The 25,401-nt window shown below is 34.8% G+C and overlaps 1 protein-coding gene across 1 annotated transcript in view; it reads right to left on the reverse strand.

Moving 5' to 3' along the window:
• R3HDM2 (R3H domain containing 2) overlaps window positions 1–25,401 on the reverse strand; it is a 128,593-nt gene that overhangs the window by 76,588 nt on the left and 26,604 nt on the right. Inside the window, 1 exon segment of the mRNA XM_039865755.1 lies at window positions 19,489–19,551. The gene's annotated coding sequence lies outside the window, so the exon portion shown is untranslated.

Below are 25,401 nucleotides of genomic sequence, written 5' to 3' on the forward strand. Positions count from 1 at the left end.
TTATATTTTTTTATCTTTTTCTTATGTTTTACTTTGGATGTTTCTATTACTACATCTTCACCTTCATTAATTTTTTTCTTCTGCAATGCCTATCTATTGTTAATCCTGTCCATTACATTTTTCATTTCAGGCATTGTAATTTTCATTTTTAGAAGTTTGATTTAGGGCATTTTTTATATCGTCTATGTATCTACTTAACATGCTCAATCTTTCATCTAGCTTTTGAACATTTGGAATAGTTATAACTATAACAATGTATCTACTAATTCTACCATCTATGTTATTCCTAGGCCTATTTCTAGTGACTGGTTGTACTCTTCAATATGAACTGTATTCTCTGCTTCTTTGTATGCCTGATAATTTGTGACTATATGCCAAATATTGTAAATTTTTTATTAATGACTAGAATTTTTTAAATCTTTCTTTAATTCTGAGCTTTGTTTCAGAAAATAAGTGACTGGGAAACAATTTGATCCTTCTGAGGCTTGCTTTTTATTCTTTGTTGGGCAAATCTAAGGCAAATCCTTTAGACCAGGGCTAATTTAACACACCAATATTGAGGCAATACCTTTCTGAAGATTCATCTCAATGTCTCAAGTGTTAAAAGGTGTTTCTTTTCCGGCTGTTGGAAACAATATATTTGTGGCCCTGTATTCCAAGGACTGTTCTGCCTAATGCTTTTTAGTGGTCTTTTTCTGGCACTGGGTTAAGTTCCTCACTAATCATGAACTGATTAGCACTCAGCTAAAGAATCTAAGGCACTAAAGTTAAGAAACTTTCTGCAATATTGGAATTGTGGCTACTGAGAATCTGAAATATGGTTAATGCAACTGAGGAATTGAATTTTTATTTTACTGTAAACTTTTTTTTTTTTTTTTTTATAGCACCTGGTATTCCTAGGTGGTCTCCTATCCAAATACTAAGCAGGCCCAACTCTGCTCAGCTTTCGAGATCAGATGCGGTCAGGCATGTGCAGGGTGGCACGGCCATAGACTCACTGTAAACATTTAAGGTGAGCAGCTTCTGTACTGGACAGTGCAGGCTTAGGGGATACCTCTTGCTCTCTTGTGTGAAGCTCTCTTCTCTCAAATACTCTGCCCACAAATTCTAGCTGCCTTGACTTGCCCGAACTTTTACCTCTGTCTCCTCAATTCACGGAGACTGCCAGCCCTGTTTGGGTATCCCTTCCCATCCTAGCTGCTATAGCCTAGAAACTTTCTCCAGGCTGAAAAGGTAGGGTCATCACTGGGTTCAACATGTTTGTTTCAATTCTCTCAGGTATCACAGTTCTGTTCTACCCCTTGTCCAATGTCTAAAACAGTTTTAAAAGTATATTTTGTCCAGTTATTTATTTGTTTAAGGCAGAAGCATAAATCAATCTTGTTACTCTACCATGACTAGAACTTAAGTTCCCTGTCATTGAGTTTTTGACTTTTAATTATTACATATTTTTATTTGTAAGATATCTAATTGCTTATTTTACAAACCAACCAGCCTTGCTTTATTCTCATTTCTTATTCATGGTTTTTATTCATCTTTCTATTTCTTTAAATATTTTATATTCTATATCAAATAATTACAAAATCTGAAGCTTCTGTAGGTCTGGATCAGTTGTTTCTGCTGATGCTTGTTCATAGTGACTTATTTGTAATATTACTGTTATTAGCTCATTTGCTGGCAATCTATCTTTGGCATTCTTTGAAGCTATGGTTGAGGTATGTTCCACCAGGAATGATCTGAGTTGGCTTCTCTCAGGTGTCCGGGAGCTTTATCAACTTGGGTCTACTTTTTTATTAAATTCAATTTACATATATTTAATTTTTTGACAAGAAAATAAATTCACATGGTCCAAAAAAATTTTAACCAGTTCCCTTCCATTCCTCTTAGTTGGGTCTGAGGATTAAACTAGCACAGTATGTAGTAAAGAATTTAACCTTGCCCAAAGAGAGGTCTGATCTTTGCTTTAGCTCCCCAGAAGTAATCCTAAACCATTGGAATGCCCTGCTTGTTAAGAGTATTTCTTTACTGGGGGCCTTGAGTTGTACCAGATAGTCTAATAATGTGATTTATGGTGACGACTCTGGGCTACACAGTATCAGCTTAACCTTAGGAGGGGCTGGAGACTAAGGTCAGCTACATAGGCAGTCAACCATATCTATGTGATGGACACCCAACAAAAACTCTTGGACACTAAGGCTCGGATAAGCTTATTCAGCTGGCAATACTCCATGTGTGTTGTTGTCACATATCAATACCAGGAAGAGTTACCACTGTCCATGACTCCACTGAGAAAGGACAAATGGAAGCTCCGCATTTGGAACCCTCCTGAACTCTGCCCCATGTGTCTCTTCCACTGACTGATTTTAATTTGCATTTTTTTTCTGAAATAAATCATAATTTTGAGTATAACAGCTATTAGTGAGTTCTGAGTCCTAGCAAATTACTGAACCCAAGTGTGGTCTTGGGGACTCTTGAACTCTGCAACTGAGGCCAGAAGTCAGGGTGGAATTAGGGGACTATTCCCTAACTCTGTACACAGTCAGCAGTGTTAGGACTGAGGATTCACCTGGTGTGGCTGGAGTGGGGCTAAAAAGGCAGGAAAGTGCTCAAGAGATTGATTTCATACAGAAAGATTAGACGAATAAAGAGCTTCAAATAGCTTTCCTCCTAGCCTTCACTCAGGAATCCCCAGTCTCCCACCCCCAATCCCTATATCCCAAGACCTTAACACTATCAAATGATCTAAAAAGTCAGGAAACACAGCTCCACCTCTTAAAAGAATCCCAGCTCAGAATTAGTACCTCTAAGGCAAATCAACTTTCATGAAAAGTGTCATGGTTTGGGGAGCTGGGAAATGAGTCTAACAGCTCTGAAGACAATATGCAATTCTGGTTCTGAATGTATCCTGAAAAGATTTTACCAGTAGAATAATGTGAATTCAAATTTATTAAAAATGAATACACCATCAGACTGTCAGGGACGGACTTTTGCTCAAGTGAGCTGTCCTCCTACCATGCCCGTAATAAATATGCTCTAACTTTGTTATGCAGATTAAACTTGGATGGCTATTTTAGAAACCAAGTATGTCTTCTAGACTTTAAATTTTATAGTCTGTGTCATTTTAGTCTCCAAAATATTATTCCAAGTAAGACTGTAAAGTCTTAGCATTCTTACCATTCTAAAAGATACAAAACAGAGAATTCCCAATACTTAGGATCCCTCTTTCTCTACACTAACACCTTATTATCCATGAGTCTGCCTCATGGTAAGGCAGGTGGCTACCTACCATGTGCCAAGAGCAGCAAGAACAGTTCATAAGATTCCATGGAAAACAAGATACTGGCTCTTGCCCTTTAAATTGAAATCTGGAATTTAGTAAAATTAAAAACCAACAGAAATTCAAAACAATGAGAAAAACAAATCCATTAATTTCTGATTTCCCCGAGTTGCCTAAAGAACATAATTTTGCAATGGATTTTTTAGGAAGTAATGGAAATGTATTGGCAAAGAGAGAGTCAAGATAACTTGGAAGAAAGCAAAAAGCACAAGGGAAAGATAGTAAATTTAGTTTAGTTCAACTTGGCTGATGCAGTCCAAAGAGATGGGTTTAATAAATGTCAGGAAAACATTTCATTAAATGTTTTAGATGAGTCAGTGAGTGGGGCTGTACAAAGGTCCCATTGAGAAATATAGAATTTATGGAACTGAGAGCCACTATCAGAGGGGAGTGAAATAATAACAACAACAACAACAACAACAACAACAACAACAACTAGAATCACTGAGCAGTGAGATATCAGTTTCTCAGCCAATGGCACTAACCAAAGCAGAAGGCCAGAAACTTTGTTCTTGTTCAAAATATACAAGTATTTCATCATTATTTCCCATCCAGGAATGAGAACCAAATCTGTATCTTTTTTTTTTAAAGGTATAAGCAACAGGGTAGGGGTACAAACAAGGTTTCTCCTTCTTCAGGGCCCAAATGATTGACAGGTACCTCCTTTTGGCCTACAGTGATATGAAAAGGGAAATGTTTTAAAAAGTAAAGAATACACAAGTAGTAGTGTGCTCAAGACATCGAAGTAAAAAAAAAGCAACATCAAGAAAGAAAAAAATATTTTCTTGAAAGACAGGATGCAGGAAATAAAACACATAAAGACAAAAGAGAAATATTAGTTCTGATACTGGAAAATAGAAAGTATAGAAAATGAAGTGTCATTCAAAATAATTGCCTCACTCTTACGTTTTACCAGCCTTCTTCCAAGCCTATAAGCTGCAAGGTGAGAGAACAGGCAATAAGAAGAAATACTCCCAAACAAAACAAACGAATCCCCCACAAACCATACCCTAAGACCAGAGTATTGCAAAGTGCTCCCAAGAATCGGGGTCATATTTATAATTAAATGAATTTAAATTTAATGGTATACTTCATCTCTTCTAAAAATGTGATAACTGTAAAAAACATAAAATAAATGTCATCACAAAAATCAACATAGCACAGTATCTCTTGAGCAGTCTAAGGGAAGAACATGGCATAGCGTCTACCTTTCCCATTGCTGCCAAAATAAAATAACAATAATATAAAAATCTGAATGGTCTTACAGTATATCACACATTGTAGCCTGTCCCACACTGCCTGGCAGCCTTCCCAGGGTGGACCAGTGGGATTTAATATGAAGCAAATCTGTCAACCAAGTTGAAGACAGACACATGGGTTCTAATGAGCATTGGTAAAAAAACATACTGCTCCATTCAGCTCCAAACGATGATAAATAATTCAAGAAAAGAACTACTGCAATAGAGAGTACAGCAGCTGTATTTAAAAATAGACCACAGGCTGCAAGAGCCTAGGTGGGAGAATCAGGAGTCAGAGAAAATAGATTTATGTCAACAAATTCTGAAGCCCTTTGCAATAGACACTGCTAAAACTGTCACTCAAAACAGATGCCAGAATTTTAATGTGCTTTTACAAAAAACAAGCATTTTTTCAGGAACTTGGCAAATCTGGTAACAAGAAAGCAAATAAACTTTAGTTTATTTGGCAGTAGTAGTTGTCATAGAAAAATCAAATCCAAATGACATACAGAAGACGTGTTTTTAAGAAAAAATTAGAAGGGGCTTACAATTCTATTTTCCATACCACCATGTTCTAGATCTAACATCAATTTGGACTTTTACTTATTAATTATCCTCTAGCGGATCTGATCATGCAACACATTAAAAAAAAAAAAAGAATCTCGTCTATTAATAAAAAAGGTAGCTTCAAAACAGAAGCCATAATTATGTTTTTATCATATTTAAATTAAACTTCAAGTCTGACAGAATTGATGAGTTTATAATTAGATGAGGATAGTCCAAAATCCTGGGTTCATGTGGATTGTGCAGGTTTCAATCTACCCAAGAATGCTTCAAGTATGGGGTCTGATGAATACTGTGGCTGGACTAGTGTGGCTGGACAGTCAATTTTAAGACTTGCGTCCTGAGGATTATAAAAATGACCAGAACCCAAATGTATTCTACACACTCAACAACATGTGTGATGAAGAAATAACATTCCACATCCAAATTGCAATTCCCCACAGCCATCAAAATACACACCATTCTCTCTTTACAGAGAATTCCCAATACTTAGGATCCCTCTTTCCTTACATTGATACCCTATTATTCAATGATCGAATGGCTCAATTTCTGAGGTCGATTTCAGACAACTGAAAATTCTGAGACCATATAATGATGCCTTATAATGTATGATACAAATACAAAAGAAACCATAATCCGGTCCTTTTATATACTGCTTTATTCTAAGCAAAACAAACAGTAATGAAGAAATTCTTGTTCAGATAAACTATAGACCAAAACATAAACAGACCAACATGGTTCTGCCTCACCTATCTTTTGAAGAAAAATTGACTATGTCTCCTCATAACTGTATCATTAAACGTAAACTACACAAAAATCGAAAAGCACTTGGAATAAGATAAAGTTTTGTGGGTTTTTTTTTTCAATTCTTAAATTCTCTAGAGTCTAAGAGCAAACACTAAATAGTATTTTCAAAGGAGAAACAGACTGGTTCATTTAAAACAAGGTCTATATAAAAGCACTTCTCCAGGCATGACATAACATGGTCAGACCAGCTGCTGTTTTCCATCCCTGCTCCACTCACCAGACAGTAAGCCATCACTTCTCTTTCTGTAAATCCAGGCTTTCTTACTGTTGACAACAGACAGTATGGTCAGATGGACCTGGGTTTGAGTCCTGGTGCTAGTACCACCCTTGGTTGTAGTACAGGAACCATATTCTGGGTCTTATACTTTAGACAGATCCACTCTGACCCTCTTATGACTTGCCTATCCCCTCAGGGCATGATGTTCATCGGACCAAGGGGATATATCTACCTAAAGCCAAATATACTCTAGATCCCCAAATTCCCTGCCTAAACAGTCCCAAGCCTGCTTCCAGAGCCTTCAGTGGATCTCTTCTCAAATTGTGTCCTTCTACAGACAACACCCACTGTTATACCCATTTCATGGTCTGAATGGTGGACAAGGAACAGATGATGAGAGGGGTGCAATGGAACCTAGATTTAGAGAGTATCTTTACACTATCCCATCCTGTCTCAGAAGTTTGAGGAATCCAAGAATTCTGGCCTCTAGGTCATTATGAAAATATAACTGTCTAGGTAGGAAGAGAAAAATTTTTTCTAACAGTTTTTTAAAATATTGATTTATACCTTAAATATTTAGACATATGGAATATGTGCTTCCATTCATGCTCTTGTCCTGGAACTTAGAATTATTAGGAGCAGGCGTACCTAGCCCTATTACATACCAGCAGTGTGATCTCAGATTAGTAATCACCTCTGTAAGCGTCACTTTACTGATCTGTAAAATAAGCTAGCTAAAATCTCCTTCATTGGATTTTAATGCAATGAAATAATTTTCAAAATAATTTTGCAGGGTGCCTGATGCACAGCAAATCTGTGATAACCTAAAGCTATGATTATGGGCTCTGCCATCATTCCTCTCCCTAGTATAGGCAAAAAAGGGGCCCAAAGGGCAAAAAACTAGAGCTAATTTCATAGAAATTGCAACCAAAACACAGCCATTTGTGAGTCCCATTTCAGGGATTTCTGTCATTGATTCCATGGAGGTCTAGTAGTAGTATTCTTAAAACCATTTCTCCCACTAAAATGTAAGCTCTATTTTTTGTAACTATATAAGATGAATGTTACCTAAACTTATTGTCATAATCATTTTGCAAAAAATGTATGTTAAGTAATCATGTGGTACACCTTAAACTTAAACTTACGCAGAGCTGTATGTCAATTATATCTCTATAAAACTGGAAAAAAATGAGTTTTATAAGGGCAGAGATTTTTCCTTTTTTTTTCCAGTGCTATATCCCTTACTCACATACAGTTCTTGGCACAATGAAAAAGTATGTGTTAATAAACCATTAACTACGAAAATAAGTATGGAATGGTTATATGACACCCTAACAACCATACAATATGAAAGCAAGCCTGACATAACCAGAAAATGAATTATTTATATGGCTATTTCACTTAGCTGTTTCATCTAATTTCAGAACAGTTTCCTTAAAAATGAAATTAATGAAAACATTTGCAGATGTCTTTAATATGAGGGCATTTCTGTTGTCTTCAACTTTGTCTCTTTGTCACTTGCTTACACATAGATACTAATACTACTCAGTAATTTCATACATAACCCTACCAAAGAGGATAATTCAATTAACTAAAGTGTACTGGAGCTCTTGTTTTAAGTTCCAAATATGATGGAGTGTACTAGAAAGAAATCCAAAATAGCAGGTTAGGAAAAAGGCGCCTTTCCATGTCTCTCATGCTTTTATCCCTAACCCCCCTGAATCTTGCATAGGTCAATCCCATCAATGCCTAAGAACTCAAAGCAAGTCTACAAACTATTCTACATCCCATCGAAAATATATTTCGATTTTCAAATTTCCTTAATACATTTATCTCTCTGATGAATGCTCATTGCCAAACTAATGGTTAAAATACTGTGGAAGAAGTAGGTAATTTGGAATAAAATCTATTCTGAAACAAATTGAAATGATCTTGACAACATTATACATGACACTCTCAGATAGAATGATGGTTGGTAAAAAGATAGCTCAGCAGCATATCTAGGTCTTAAATTAAAAATATGTCGACAAGGGAGACGTGTTGTAGATGTGCTTTTTTTATTACACAAATTCCAAAAGTAACTCGGGTATTTATTTAAATGCTTATTTTAATAAAATTGCATCCTCCATATTGTTCTGATTCTGAAACACATCTACAACACAAGGCATCGTCTTAAAGAAAAATTACTCTTGATGATCTCAAGATACTACTAGCAAAAGACAATTATGATATTCCTATGCACTGGCGAATAAACACCAATAGCCTTAAATCCATGACTGGACTTACATGAATTAACATAACTTCTCCCCGAACAAAATTCAAAGCTATCTTAAAAAATTTTTTTAAAAAAAGGCACGAAAGCCAACAAACTCCAATGCATCCTATCTAGACCAAAAATGCAAAGCTATAAATGTCTAAAAATGCCTCAAGGTATGTAATTACTGAAGCTAATTAGCATCCTTGAAATTAAACATCCACTGCACAGCTCAAGGGATTGTGGAGGCAAAAAGGAGGTATGGGCAGATAAAGTTCAAATGTATCTAATAAATAAATTATTTGGAATTAAACAATGTAACTTGCTAGGAGAAGAAAAATGATTATCAACCTCATAAGTCCCAAATAAAATGGGAAACCTTTTCCTGCTGTAATTCACTGGGAAAGTGGGAATTAAATGGGCCAGAAGCTCAGAACTGTGATAATGATTTTGTGATAAAGATAACATGAAAGATCTTTTCATTCATATAAAAAAAAAAAAGTTTTAAAAATTTATACTAAATAATCTTTTTCTATAAGGTCATGAGAGTTGTGTCATATAATTTTACCTCTAATCCTCAAATACCTTTATCCTAACAAAGTATATAACTATGAGATTCTGAGTAAAGAAGATCAGTATTCTATACAGTATAGTTTTTAGATATTTGATTTTTCAGTGCTGCCACTTAAAAGCTGTGTGATCCTGGGCAAGTTACTTAATCTCTTGGTGCCTCAGAATCTCTTATCTGTAAAACAAAGGAAATAGTAACTGTCTCATGGGGCTATAAAGATTAAATAATAAACAAGTAAAATGCTTAGATACATGGAAAGCATTTAAATAAAATGTTAACTATTATTTTTGTTATTTAATCTTCTCTAAAATGATATAGCAAGAGTGGAGTCACTAGTTTTAAAACCTGGAAGAATTAATATAGAAGTAATATTATGTTTTACGGCTCCTCCGAAACTGAGGGGCCTGTTTGCATAGAGCGAACAGGATAAGTAGGCCCTCGATATACATTAGGTTTTAAGGTCCTCAATATACATTTTCCTCTTAGAGACAAATATTCTGGGATGCAATCAAATATTTGTTCCCTTTCTCCACCTATCAGGAACATCAATGGTGCAGGAGACAAACAAGTAAAGTAAATTATAATGTATAATGTAGCTAGAGCTGCTCACAAAGTTAAATGAGAATAGAGGGAGTAGGCAGCTAAAACCTCCTGGAGGAAAGGTTTTCAGAAAGAGGGGATGCTTAAACCTAACCTTCAAGGACAAATAGTATTTAGCCAAATAGAGAAGTAGAGAAACAGACTTCGATTACATATTTACCAGCCAGATGATTTGAGGAAAATTACTTACTCTCTCTAAACCTCAGTTTCCTTATTGATAAAATGGAATGATAGGAGTACTTCTTTGGAAAGGCTGTGTGAAGATTAAATGAGATAAAATATGTAAAGTACTTAGAACAGTACCAGGAACATAGTATGAACCCAAAAACACAATATTACTAACACGGATGTACGAATCACCATGATGCTTTCTCAGAACTGCAAGTATTGCATCAAGAGAGCTATTATATAAGGCACAAAGAAAAGTGGCTTGAGAAGCTAGAGTTTAGTGGAAACCAGATCATAAAACATCTTGCGTACTAACTAAAGCTATGAGAAACTTGTAAAAGATTTTCAGAAAGGAGTTTCTTCATCATGTTTCTATTTTAGAAAGATTACTTTTGCTACCATGTGGATGGCTTAGACAGAAGATTAAATAAAAACAGAGCCACCAGATAGGAAAAAGATAAGTATTTTAGCTGCAGAATCAGGGGACTCTGATTCAAGAGGCATTAAGAAGGTAGAACCGTTAAGACTTAGTGATGTATGAGATATATGTGATGACTCGGGGAGAAGTCTAAGAGAACACCCAGGTGAGGGATAGTGTGGCCTGGGACTCCTAGGAATCTCCCAGACTTTTTAATGGAATCTGCAAGGTCAAAACCATTTATATAATACTAAGACCTTGTTTGCCATTTTCACTCTCATATTCTCACAGGTACACAACAGTATTTTCCAGAAGCTACCTGTCATGTAATATCACAATTAATTGAATAAAAAGGCAGATATGAGAATCCATCTATGATGTATTAACCCCAACATTAAAGTAGATTTGTAAAAAATGAAAAACAATGACGCATGTCTCACTCAATTTTGTTGTTGTTTTGGAAAATTTTTTCATAAAGAAATTTGCTTTCATTTAACATGTAATGAGTTTATTATCATTTTTAAGTGAATTAATGTTGTAAATTTTTTTCAGTACTAATTTCTAATGCATTAATATTGATAGGTATAACCCAAATAAAAGATCTTTTAGAGGCCTCAATAATTCTTAAAAGTATAAGGAGATTCTAATATCAAAAAGTTTGAGAACAACTGGGGTAAATATTTCCACCACTGAGATAGGAATACCGAAGAAGAAACAAGTTTGGAAAGAAAGATGATTAAGTTCTGTTTAACCCGGCATATGCGATGTGCCCAAAAGCTGGCAAAGTCAAAGTGTCTAATAGGCAGTTACACCAGTGAGACAGGATATCTAGACCACTAAACTATAATAGAAATTGAAACCTTGGATTTTAAAGGGAAGATGAATGACAAGACCAGTGGCAGATTAGCAGCAGAAAAGGCAAGACAGATGAGGAGATGCCTCAAGACACCAATATTAAAGGAATAAAGAAGAGGAAGAGGATTCCAGATAGAAGTTATAAATATTCTAAATAAAAATGAAAAATAAAAGAAGACATCACTAGCTATAAATTAAAGAGAGAAAATGCTGGTCAGGGCTTTGAAGAAAAGCAAAGAACCAATCTACCATTGGTAACAGCAGGGAAAAATAGAACAGATAAATGAAATGCAGCATTACCTCCAAAATCTCATGTTAGCTAAGTGTTTCAATCCCTTCTCATATAATACTTTTTTCCCTATCAGAGTTACTCATAAATGATAGAACAATTTCAGTTTCATCTTCTTTGTCTCCTTTCTTCAAACTTGGAAGGAAATACAAACAAGAAAATGACAAAAAGATAGAGATGGAAAGAAAAGTTCCTGCATGAAATATATGATGGGGGTTGACTAAAGTAGTAACTCAGTGAAGAAGCATTCATTCATCTAACAAATACTGAGTTACCACTCTGTGCAAAGGATCATGATAGCCACTGTGAAAAACAGCCTACTAATAACATACCAAGCTATGCCCTTGATTCATCAGAAGCAATAGACTGTAAGTAAAAATAAAATTTTCCTGATGAGGCTGGCACAAGCAGAGGCAGCTCTATTCCAAAAGTGGCTCTAGCAGATTCCCAGAGCTTAAAGTCACCTAATTACTCAAACGTGTCCTAATTCCACAGAATTTTTTTTCAAGTGTTTAATAACTATGTGGTCCTGTGACAATGCTATATCTGAGTTTGTACACAGATAAGTGTGGCTTTGAAATGCAGAGATATACCTTTAAGAAATCCTGTGTGTGTGTGTGTGTGTGTGTGTGTGTGTGTGTGTGTATATATATATATATATATATATATATATGAAATCATCATAAACTCTGATGTAAGCTCCAAAATTAATAATAAATGTCAAGGAATAATTACCTAGCTAGTGCACTTAGGCTGGATAGGCTGCTTTAACTGGTCAACAGTACTCTTTAAATGTGATTTTATAAATATGGCCATTCTTTCAAGAAAGGTCTATAAGGATAAAAATAGAGAAAAGTCTTGTGAAAACATCAAGAATCTAGCAATACATCCCAAGAGAACTCAATGAGAAAGGATAATTATCACACACAAGCTATCACTAAAATCTTTTCACACCATCATTTTGTGCTATGGTAGCTGACATGTTCTATCGCTAGTCCTGTTATGTGATTGATTTGCAAACTTCTAGAAGAAGCTGGACTTCAACAGACACTGAACAATATCAGAAGTATTTTTTTGTGTTACATTTAGTCTCCATTCTGCACCCACCCTTTTAAAAACTTAAGAAAGGAAGGAATTATTGGAAAAAAGTTAATAATAATGAGTATTCCTAATGTTATTGAAAACTATGAGGGAGGGGGATTTCATTTCTGACTAATATAGAGTAAAAGAAATCCAATATACCTTCCTGGCACAAACAATTAAAAGAAAAACAGACAAAATGTATGAAACAATGGTTTTTAAGACATTGGACAACGGGCAATGAAGGACAGTGATTCCTGAGATAAAAAAACAAGGAAAACTCTGAGATTACCCAAGTTTAAAGGAAGGGGCAATCTAGGGAAAATCCAGACAGAGCCCAACATGTTCCCTGAGTGGAAAACACAGGAGTGAGTCTGAGAAAACAAAGAAGTCTAGAGTTCACTGAAGAAAAGCAAAGAAGTCTAGAGTTCACTGAAGAGAGTAAGCCACAGATTGGAGAAAATATTTGCAAACCACATACCCAACAAAGGACTCGTATCTAGACTACATTAAAAAACCCTCCAAACTCAACAGCAAAGAAACAATTAGAAAATGGGCAAAAGACATGAACAGACATGTTCAAAATTATTAGCCATAAGGGAAATGCAAATTAAAACCACAATGACTTATTGCTACACATATATCATAATGGCTAAAACAAAATATACCAATAATATCAAATGTTGGCAAGGATGCAGAAAAACTGTATCATTCATACATAGCTGGTGGGAATGTATAATGGTACAGCCACTGAGCCAATGGTACAGTTTGGCAGTTTCTTATAAAATGGAATATGCAATTACCATACCACCCAGCAATTGTACTCTTAGACATTTATCCCAGACAAATAAAAACTTGTGTTTACACAATACCTGTACAGGAATATTCATAGTAGCTTTATTTATAACAGCTAAAGACTGCAACCAACACAGAAGTCCTTCAATGAGTGTTTAATCAAATTTAGGATAGCCATACCTTGGAATACTACTCAGCAACAAAATGGTACAAACTACTGATACCTGCAATGACTTGGGTAGATCTCAATGGAATTATGCTGAATGAGAAAAAAAGTCAATCTCAAAAGTGACATACTGTATGATTTTATTTAAGTAATATTTTGAAATGGCAATATTATAAAGAACCGACTTGTGGTTGCCAGGGTTATAGGTTTATGAACAGGGTAGAGGATAGTGGGCGTGGTTTTAAAAGAGCAACAGAAATGATTCTTATGGGAAAGGAACTATTCTGTATCTTGATATTGTTGTGGATAACTAAATTCACATGGAATGAAATTCCATAGAAAGCCCCGGCACACACACACACACACACACACACATACACACACACACACACACACACACACACACACACAGGAATGCATGTAAAAAGGATCAAATCTGAACAAACTCTGTAGACTGTACCAATATCAATTTTCTGGTTTTGATACAGTACTAGTTATACAGGCTATTCCTTTGAGAAAACTGGGTGAAAGGCACATGGAACAATATTGTACATTTTTCTTGCAACTTCCTGTAAATTATACTTATTTCACAATGAAAAGTTAAATGAGAGAGAAATCATACAAATTATGTAATCTGTAAAGAAAGACATTATAAAATTTATACCTATATTCCATAAGTGTAACAGTCTAAAACAAAAAGTAAGCATTTAGGTAGACAAAATGTTAGAGATAAAAATACACTATATAAGACTAACAGCAGATTAGAAATTCCAACAGAACAAATCAGAGGAAAAAACTTGAAGTCATAGCAATAGAAACTAACCAAAATAAAACAGAAAGAAAAAAACACTAAAATGAACAAAGCCATCAGTAAATTGTGGGATAAATTTAAACTACCTAACATATGTGTAAGTGGTACTTCCAAAGAAGAGAACAAGAAAATAATAATTTAAATGTTTCCAAATTGGAATAAAACTTTAAATACACAAATCTGGTAAGTTCAAAGAACCAACTCAAGACACTCATTACCAGATTATCTAAAACCAGTAATAGAGTAAATTTAAAATCAGCAGAAGAAAAAGACATATTACATACAGAGGAACAAAGATAACAAAATTCTCACTGGAAACTACTCAAGTCAAAAAACAATGGAGTAGTATCTTAAATGGCTTAAAGAAAAAAATCTATCAACCAATAATTCTATATACATAGAAAATATCTTTCAAAAATGAAGGCAAAAGACAGACTTTTTCAGACATACAAAAGCTGAAAGAATTCATCAGCAGCAGATCTGTACTAGTCCTTCAGGCTGAATATGATAAACAGAATCATGGATCTATACAAAGGAATGAAGAACACAAAAATGATAATGTGGATAAATATAAAACCTTTTGTTGCTCATTATTTAAATATCTTTTAAATTATCAACTATTCAAAGCAAAAATAACTTAAAATATATTGTAAAATTTATATATATAAATAAAATGTATAACCAGAATATGGCAATGACCAAGAAGGAAGAAATCAAAGTATACTGTTGTAAAGTTCTTATACTATACATGAAGCAGTATAACATAACCTTAAAGTAGAATGTATGGCCCATTACAGGAAAAATGGCAATCAATAGAAACTCACTTAAGAATCCCAGATACTGGACTTCTCAGACAGACTTTAAATCAGCTATTTTAAATGAGATCAAAAAAGGAAAGAAACCATGACTAAAGAATTAAAGGAAAAGTATGAGAACAATGTCTCACCAAAAAAAGAATATTAATAGAAAGATAGAAATTATAAAAAGGGACTAAATATAAATTTTGGACTTGGAAGTATAATAAGGGAAATGAAAAACATCAGTAGAAGTGTTTGATACAAGCAGGCAGAAGAAAGAATCACTAAATTTGAAGCTAGGTCAATTAAGATTATCCAGTCTGAGGAACAGAAAGAAAAAATAAAAAGTATCAAAGCCCCCAGAGACCCGTGGGGCATCATTAAGCATATGAACAAATTCATACAGGGGAGTCCCATGAGAGACAAGAAAGGGAAAGAATATTTAATGAAATAATAGCCAATATTCTCTCAAATTTGATTAAAAACACTAAATATGCAAATCCGAGCTCTTCAGAAACCATGGAAGCCAGAAGAAGGCAATGGGAAGACATATTCAAAGTGCTGAAAAGAAAAAGACTGTCAACCAAGAATTCTATATCCAGTAAAGTATCCTTTAAAAACAAATAGAAAAATAAAAACAAATGAGAAATTAAGACATTCCCACATGAAAATGAGAGAACTCATTGCTAGCAGACTGAGTCTACAAGAGATACTAAAGAAAGTCACTCAAGCTAAAAAAAAAAAGAACACTAGGCAGTCACTAAAATCCAAATGAATAAAAAGTACTGATAAGGGTAACTATATAGGTAAATGTAAAAGAGTATAAATGTATTTTTTGTTTGTAACTTTTTCTATCTGATTTAAAAGACAATTGCATAAAGCTATAATTATAAATCCATGTTAGTGGCCACACAATATATATATATTATAAAGATGTAACTCGTACAATAATTGCACAAAAGATGGAACAGAGGTACACAGGCACTAAGTTCTGTATACTATTGTATACTACTGTAACTGAGTTTTGTATACCACTGTAATTAACTTTGTATTAATTGAACTACATCGCTACAAATTAATATGTTTATTAAGATGTTAATTATAATCACCAGGACAATCACTAAGGAAATAACACCATAAAAAGAATCTACAAAACCCCATTAAGTAGCACCATATTTGAAAGACTGAGCACATTCACCCTAAGATTAGTAACAAGACAAGGATGTCCATTTTTGCCACTTTTATTCAACACTGCACTGGAAGTTCTAGCTAGGGCATAAGGCAATAAAAAGAAAGAAAAGGAATCCAGATTCAAAAAGAAAAAGGAAAACTATATCTGCTGCTGACTTGATCTTGTATCTAAAAATCCTAAGGAATCCACTAAAAACTAATAAATAAGTTTAGCAAGGTTGCAAGATACAAGATCAGTATAGAAAAATTGATTGTATTTCTACACACAAGCGATGAACAATTCAAATATGAAATCAAGAAAAAGTCCATTTATAACAGTAACAAAAATAAAATACTTAGGTATAAATGTAACAAAAGCAATGTAATGGGGTAGGGTTAAAAAAAGTTTAAGATTTATATGCTGGAAATTACAAACTACTACTGACAGAAATTAAAGATCTAAATAAAGGGGAAAATATCCCATGTTTATGGATTGGAAGACTTCATATTACTAAGACAGTAACACTTCCAAAACTGACCTACAGATTCAATGCAATCTCTATCAAAATCCCAGCTAGCTTTTTTGCAGAAAAATTGACAGACTGATCCTAAAATTCACATGGAAATGTAAGGGATCTAGAATAAACAATATAATGTTGAAAAAAGAACAAAATTGGACGACTCACAATTCCCTATTTTAACTTACTACCCAAAGTGACAATAATCTAAACAGTGTTGTAGTGGAATAGAAAAGAATGTAGTGTTGTAGAGGAATAGAATTGAATGTAGTGTAAAGGAATAGAATTGAAATATAAACTCATATATTTATGCTGAACTGTTTTTCTACAAGGGTGTCAAGACAATCAAATAGGTCAAGAATAGTATTTTCAACAAATGCTAGGACACGTGGCTATCCACATTTAAAAGAATGCCTCACACCATACACAAAAATTAACTCAAAATAAATCACAGACCTAAATATAATAGCTAAAACCAGAAAACTCTTTAAAGAAAACTCTGAAATAAACCTCTGTGATCCTGGATTAGACAAAACCTTCTTAGACACAACACTAAAAGCATAAAAAAAGAAAATATAGACAGGTGGACTTCCATCAAATTTAAAACTTGTCTGTAAACAATACCATGAAGAAAGTGAAAAGACAACTCATAGAATGGGAAAAAATATTTGGAAATCATATATCAGATGAGGAACTTGAATCCAGAATAAAGAACTCTTACAACTCAATAACAAAAAGATGAGTTGCCCAATTTTTAAAAAGCAAAGGATTTACATACACTAAAAAAAAAAAAAAAGATATACAATGACCAATAAGTACATGAAAAGATGCTCTTCATCAGAGAAATGCAAATCAAAACCATAGTGAGATTACTACTTACACCTACTAGGATGGTTAGAACAAAGAGACAGGATGTTTGGTGAGGACAAATTAGAACCCTCATACACTGTTAGTGGTAATGTAAAATACTGCAGCCACTTTGGAAGCAGTCAGATAGTTCCTCAAAAAGTTAAACATATGATCCAGCAATTACCCTCCTAGGTGTATACCCCAGATAAATGAAAACATGTGTACACAAAAACTTGTACATAAATGTTCACAGAAGCATTATTCATAGTACCTAATAAGTGGAAACAATCCAAATGTCCACCAACTGATGAATGGATAAACAAAATGGGATATAGCCACACAATGGACTATTATTCACCCATTAAAAGAAACAAAAACTAATACATGCTGCAACTTGGATGAACCTCAAAAATATCATACTAAATGAAAGAAACCAGACACAACAGTCACATACTTTCTGATTCTTTTTATAAGATATATCTAGACTAGGCAAATCCATAGAGACAGAAAGCAGATTATGGGTTGCTGGGGGAGGTGGAAATGGAGAGTAATTATTTAATGGGTATCAAGTGATTTATGGAATGAAAAGTTTTAAAACTAGAGAGAGTGGTTGCACAACATTGTAAATTCACTAAATACCACTGTTGTGTCACAGCTATACAACAAATTGCTACTCAGCATTAAAAAGGAATGAACTATTCATATATGTAACGACATAGATGAATTGCAAAATAATTATGCTCAGTAAAAAAACAAAGCCAAAATAAATAAATGTGAGAGTATACACTTTATGATTCCATTTAAATAAAATTCTAGGTAATGGAAACTAGTCTATAGTGACAGAAAGTTATCAGTAGTTGCCTAGAGGCCACAGAGGTTGAGGGAAAGATTACAAATGGGAACAAGGAAACTTGTGGGGGTGATGGGTATGTTCATTATCTTGTCTGTAGTGATAGTTTCATGAGTGAATACATATGTCAAAACTTAAAATTGTATACTTTTAATATATACAGTTTACTGTATGTCAATGATATCTCGATTAAGCTTTTTTTGAAAAAGGGAAAAAAGAAGTAAGTCGAGGTACTCATGTTGGCCATTCAATAACTGATTAAGACAGTAATAAAAGCAGTTTTAATTTACCTTGTTGTACAGACAACATGACAAAATTAAACATGGAGAATCACTCAAAGTAGCATGTAAGTCTGAATTTCTTAAACTTAATAATACTTTCATTAAAATACACTGTAATTTCAGAGACTCTTAATCTTCAATTCTGAATGATCTTCAGTTGATAGTGCCAGAACCCTTCCGGTGCTGGCAAGTATTACAATCAATGTGATCTGTAAATCACCATTTAGATATACCAAGAAAGCTCCTACAAGAAACTCTAATATGGGTCCTTAAAACTGAAAATACCTGTGAACGGTATCTCAAGTGTGATGAAATCAATGAAAAAGACTTCTACTATCTATATTAATCACCTCTTAAGAATTCTCCAGTTATATTTACCTTTTGTAGATATTTACTCAAATAAATTTTTTGAAATAAGTATTTCAAAACATTTTATCTTTCTACAAAGTCAGAAAAGCTTTACAGTTAAAACCAGAAGATAGATTTTTCTTTACTATTGTTTTAAAAACAAAAGGTATAATGTATTCTAGTAGGAGAAAGTTATGGAAATGGGGGTAAAATTCGGTCAATCGAAACCACTTTACATTCATGATATTTATGCCAGGTGAAGAATGACATTATCTATCCCAGGCTACCATTGTCCCTCAGTTCGACTACAGCAGTAGCTTTTATGTTTTAATTCAGCTGAACTCAGTGATATAGTCTCTGTCTCAATTTCTTAATCTATTAAATTGGTATAGTAACTCTTCAATCTCATGAGGTCATGTGAGAATTAAACAAGAATACAAATATATAGCACTTAATTTGTTGCCTGATACATAAAAAGTGCTGTATAAATGTTACCTATTATTACCTGAATAAATGTTCAGCCTCCATGAGTCCTGGGCTGGAATGGCATCATATATAAGGAACAAGTCTAACCTCAAAAAAAAAAAGAAAAAAAGGTAAGTTAAAAAGCAATTTAAATCTTAATATATTGAGACTCTCAAAGAAAATAAGACATCCATTTCAAAATCCATAGCAACTTCTTAACATATTCTTTCCCAATTCCTTTTGCCCACAATGTTTCTCCTCTCACTTTCCCTGAACCCTCTATATCCATCCCTACTCTCAATTCACCATAAAACACTGCTCATTTGGTTCTTTCCCCTCTATTGATCCCCTTCTTATAAGCAGTTCTCGGTCCACTTTCTAATATAATCATCTAATATAATCATCTAATTAATCATCTAGTCTTAATCCTTAAATTCTTCAGCTGTTTTTTACCCCCTATCCTTTTACACAAGTCTAGAAACTGAGATAGCAGATCTAGAATCTTTTAGTAAGTGAGAAGCAAAAGAAGCCAGAGACAGAATTGTCTTCTGAGTAGAAATAATCACTGCAAAAATATAATTTAATATTTCCTCATCCCAACTGTAATATTTATTATTACTATTAATACTATACAGGACTGAAAGCCGGCTGGTGCTTAATTCACTTTAGAAACCCTGAGTACCACCACTGGATCCCTTAATATGCCCAAGCCAGTCTGTTCTTGGAAGTCCACAAAATACCTAAGCCCTGCTGTGTTCTATGCTGAAGTGAGGAATATCCTTAACTCACCATTTTATTTTACAATTCTATCCCATGAATATCACATCACCAAAGATAGCCTTCCTCATATCATACTAAAATTTCTATGAAAAAGTTCGTCTAGTTTCTTTGCAGGCCCTGAACCTCAGGGTTTGGGCATTAGAGAAGTGTGGTAGTTTGGTTAGGGTTGGGAAGCATGGCCAGAGGATACTGTCCTTTCCAGTTTCACCACCAACCTTGGTTCGAAAACACTGCCTGCCCATGGTGAATTTTGTTCCCAGGAAATGCCTCATTTTCCCTATGCAAAGAAATTACTAGCTGCTTTTCACCACAGGCCCTCAAGCCATGCCCAGAGGTATCTGATTTTTAAGTGTGCACAGTGGGTTCACATTAAGAAAGAACCTTGCCAAACTAAGAGCTCACTTCCCCAACTTTAGAGTCAGGGAATCAAGAGCAACATAATTCAAAACACGCACTAGTACTTATTGCTAGAATGGTTTTCTTGCCCTCTTTGTAATCTTACCAAAATTAAAAGTGGAATACTTTCTGATAGTTCAATTCTTTTCTGCTGGCCATCCTCCATAACTGCCATATAGTTTGCAGTTTTCCTAATTAAATGTAATAGCTTAACTAATCTCTCTACTTCCACTCTGGGCACTCCGTTATCTGTTCTCCCCAGAGAAGCATGAGTGATCTTTTTAAAATGTAAATCTTTCTTCCTCAACCAGCTTCATCCTACCAATGAATGGCTTCAAATCATCCCAAGCAAGGTCTACAGAGTCCCACAAAATCTGGCCCCTGCCTATTCTTGAACATACCAAACCACATACTCCCTACAAGGCCTTTGTATTTGTTGTTTTTCATGCTCAGAACACTCCTCTCCCATCAAGGAAATGCACGGTTTGCCTCCCCTCAAGTAACAGTTCACTAAGAAGAGGTCTTCCCTGACCACCCAATATGAAATATCCCTTTCTCCTTTACTTTCAATCACATCACCACATCTATTTTCTTCATTATGCTGTAACTATCTTATTTATTTATTTGAAATTGTTTATTTTCTCAAACAAGAATGTAAACTCTTTGAGGGCAGAAATCTTGTGTGCCTTGTTCATTATCTGCACCTCTAATGCCAGATAGTACATGACACACAATACTCACTGAAATAATTTTCTAATAGTTTGAGTCATTTACAAAGCTAATTAATACCTTTAACGTACACTTAGGTTTTTAAAGTTGGGTTTTTTTTTTTCACTTCTTTGTACAGCCAATAAAATGGCCAACCTGTCAAAACACTGTATTCTCATTCTAACAATCTGCTTTGTATTCTCAAAAAGCTCCTTTCCTTTCTCTGAAGGTAAAATTTGCCCTCAAAAAATAAGACGGCAATTGTATCTGGCAACACTGTTCTCTGGGTCTGTGGGGCCCAAATCCGATGTTCTTAGGAGGTATGAATTGCCAAAGATTTGGCTACTGGCATTGCAGGGAGTAATGCCTCATTCCCAGAACTAGGCTAGCTGGTGCAAGCTGCAAATGCCTGTGAAAGAATCAAGGTTGATAAGAGTTCTATGAAGTACTCCAAATACCTGAAAGATAACTTCACAGGAATAGGAAGATTCATTTCAGCCATCTGACTTGTTCTATAAAGCCTTAATAATGATCCTGTCACCAGAAAAACAGGTACCTTGTCCTAGCCTTCTAATCGGCTGCATTTAGTAGCCAACGTCCATCTATTGCAATAAAATGCCACCTCTGAGTTCCTATTTCTATCATATTATCACTGGTTTGGGCAAAAGATAAATCAGAAACCACGGTTAACAAATCTACTTGTCCGGGACCTAAGACAATTAACTAAACTTAGCTGGAGAAGAATAGCCTCCAGTCACCAGGAAACAAGTTTTAAAGATTCTAACTGTAACACTTGGGCACACTAAAATGGCTGTAATCTGAAAAACGACCACACGACACTCCTATTGACCTTCCTGTTCCAAAACAAATAATGTCTAAAGTCACCTGAATCTTGAACAATGACTCTAACTTTGCTCTAAAATAAGGGCTATGACAGCTATCGTAATGAGAGACCCGATAAACTCAGGGCAAAGAGCTCATTGTGCCAACATTGTCACCTCATCTACTACATCAGCTGATTCACACTGACAGGCTGACAGGTCACTGACAACTGCACCTTGCCCAAAATTCTTATTTCATATATAAAACACTGTCTACTCAAGACAAGTGCAATCCAGACACCTTCTCTTGCTATGAAGCTTTCCTATCCTGATTTCATTGAGCATCTGGGCGAAAAAAGTAGTCACTTCAGGCCCATGTTAGTAACTCTAGATGACTACAAAGGCACAGAGAGAGGGATTAAGAACGAAGCACGTAAAAGGACTGGAGTGTTCACTCTCAGCAATTATCAATTTAAAAAAAAAGGATTAAAAAAATCACTTGGGAAATAAATTAATCTCTTCAGAATTAACTAATGTTTGGTATTATTACGGTAATTTGGAAAATAGTTGTAAAGTCAGAACCTGAAAATATCTAGTCCTTGGCCATACCAAGTAATCACAGAAGACATTCTTTCAACAGGAAAGGTTTGTTCTAAAATGAACATCAAGAAGAAAAACAAGTCATGGTAAAAACAAACAAACAAACAAACAAACAAAAAACACCCACAATCTAGCCAATTCATTTTTTAAAAAGGAAGAAAGGGAGGGAAGAAGGTAGGGAAAGGAAGAGGGAGAAAGAAAGGTCGGGGTAGGACAAGGAATAACAATGCCCACTGTTGCAGATTAAATATGGCCACAAATTTGCAGCAATTCCCATCAAGAAGTAGAATTCATTTCCCTGTCCCTTAAATCTGAGCTGAACTTGTGATTTGTTTTGCTTTGTCCAATAGGACACAGCATGAGTGACACTGTGAAATTTCTGAACCCAGGCCTTAATAGAACTTCCACTCTCACACTCTTGGAACCTGGCCACCATTGCAAGGAAGCCAAGACAGCCAGCAGGAGAGGCCATAGCACCATGGATGACAGCTCCAGATCAATGCTAGAATAAGGCTATTCAGGTACAACTACACCCTAGCCAATGTGCCAACTAACCACAAACACATGCGTGAACCTAGCAGATACCATGTGGAATAGAGGCATGCCATGCCAGAAACTACCAGTCCAGTTAATCATAAGCAAATATAGCAGACCCCACCACATCCTTATCCACAGTTTCAGTGACCCACAGTCAACTACGGTCTGAAAATATTAAATGGAAAATTCCAGAAATAAACAATTTATAAGTTTTTAAATTGCATGTCATTCTGAGTGGCATGATGAAATCATGATGAAATCCTGCTCCATCTCTCAACATGAGTCATCCGGCTGTCCAGTGTATCCATGCTGTATATGCTACCATCACTTAGTAGCCATCAGTTATCAAGTTGACTGCCATGGCATCAAAGTGCTTGTGTTCAAGTAATGGCCAGAAAGCACGAAAGCTATGATGCTGGCAATTCAGATATGCCAAAGAGAAGTTGTAAAGTGCTTCTTTTAAGTAAAAAGGTGACTACAGTACAAGAATATTTTGAGAGACAAAAAACACATTCATATAACTTTCATTATAGTATATTGTTAAAACTATTCTACTTTATTATTAGTTATTGTGTTAATCTCTTACTGTGCCTAATTTATAAATTAAACTTTATCCTAGGTATGTATGTATAGGAAAAAACATAGTATATATAGGGTTCTGTATAATCTGTGGTGGCAGGCATCCGCTAGGGGTCTTGGAATATATCCCCTGTGGATTAGAGCAAACTACTGAAATAGCTGTTTTAAGTCACTAAGATTTGGGGTAGTTTACTTCATTAAACAACAGAACACCTACAATCAGCTAAGGCTACTTCAAAACATTAATGGGTCACTCAAAACCAGCATGTGTATTCCCATCATGTAAGCAAACTGGAATCTCTAAAATTAAACACTATACAGGATCACCCTCAATTGATAAGACATATTATCATAGAATTCCAGAAGAATGCACAGATTCATTAATTTGCTCCTTCATCTACCCCACATGTAAATGTGGGAAATAAGTATAAATATATATATCCCACAAAGGACTTATATGCAAAATATACAAAGAATTTCTACAAATCAATAAGAAAAAAGACAACCCCATTTTTTAAATGGGCAAAGTTTAACAGACACTTCACAAGAGAATACTTAAAAAGTTAATATGCATATGAAAAGATATTCTACATCAATCATCATGAGGGAAATGCAAATTAAAGCTACAGGAAGATATTACTACATCCCCAACAGACTAGGTAAAATTAAAAGAACAGTACTAAGTGTAATCAAAGATACAGCACAATCTTGTCAAAGACTGCTGACAAGAGAATAAATTTATACAACCACTTTGGAAAACTGTAGTACTTTAACATACATATATCCCATGAACTAGCAATTCCATCCTGGGTATATAACCAACAGAAGTGAGTGTCTTATGTCTATGAAGACATGTACAAAAATGTTCATAGCAGTATTATTTATTCACAACAGCTGGAAAACGACTCAATGGAAAACTTATGGTATAGTCACACAATGGAATATTACATAGCAAGGATAAAGAACAACCATTGCTATATGCAACTACATTCATGAATCTCAAAGACAATGTTGAGTAAAAAAAAGGACACAAATGAGTATATACTATATGATTCTATTCATTTGAAATTCAAAACCAGATAAAACTAATCCATGGTAATATGTCAGAATAGTGATTACCTACCTATGGAAGCCATTTTTGGAAAAGAGATTCTACAGCATTTCTGGTGTTTGATTAGGTTTACTTCCAGAGAAAATTGCCTATGCAAGAGTATTTAAGGGGACAGCTTAGAACTGCTGTGATGATGGACACTGTTGGTTGTGCTCCTGCCCATCCAGCCAACCAATAGATGCTGCTAGGCTTAGGTTCTGTTTTAAGAAAGACAAGCTCTAACCTCTGCACTGGTCTGTAAAGCCTGGCCCTCTGTAGCTCCATGACCAAGTCACTGCCTTAGTTTAGGACCTCATCATTTTCCACTGGCCTCCTTATCACAAGACATACTGTGATAAAGGTGATCTTTGAAAAATACACATATGATGGCATCACCCACCCACAACTCTACCATACATGTATATATACATGTACAATGCCT

Source organism: Pteropus medius, unplaced genomic scaffold (genome assembly GCF_902729225.1).
Source record: "Pteropus medius unplaced genomic scaffold, Ma_sr-lr_union100, whole genome shotgun sequence".
NCBI classification, from domain to species: domain Eukaryota; kingdom Metazoa; phylum Chordata; class Mammalia; order Chiroptera; family Pteropodidae; genus Pteropus; species Pteropus medius.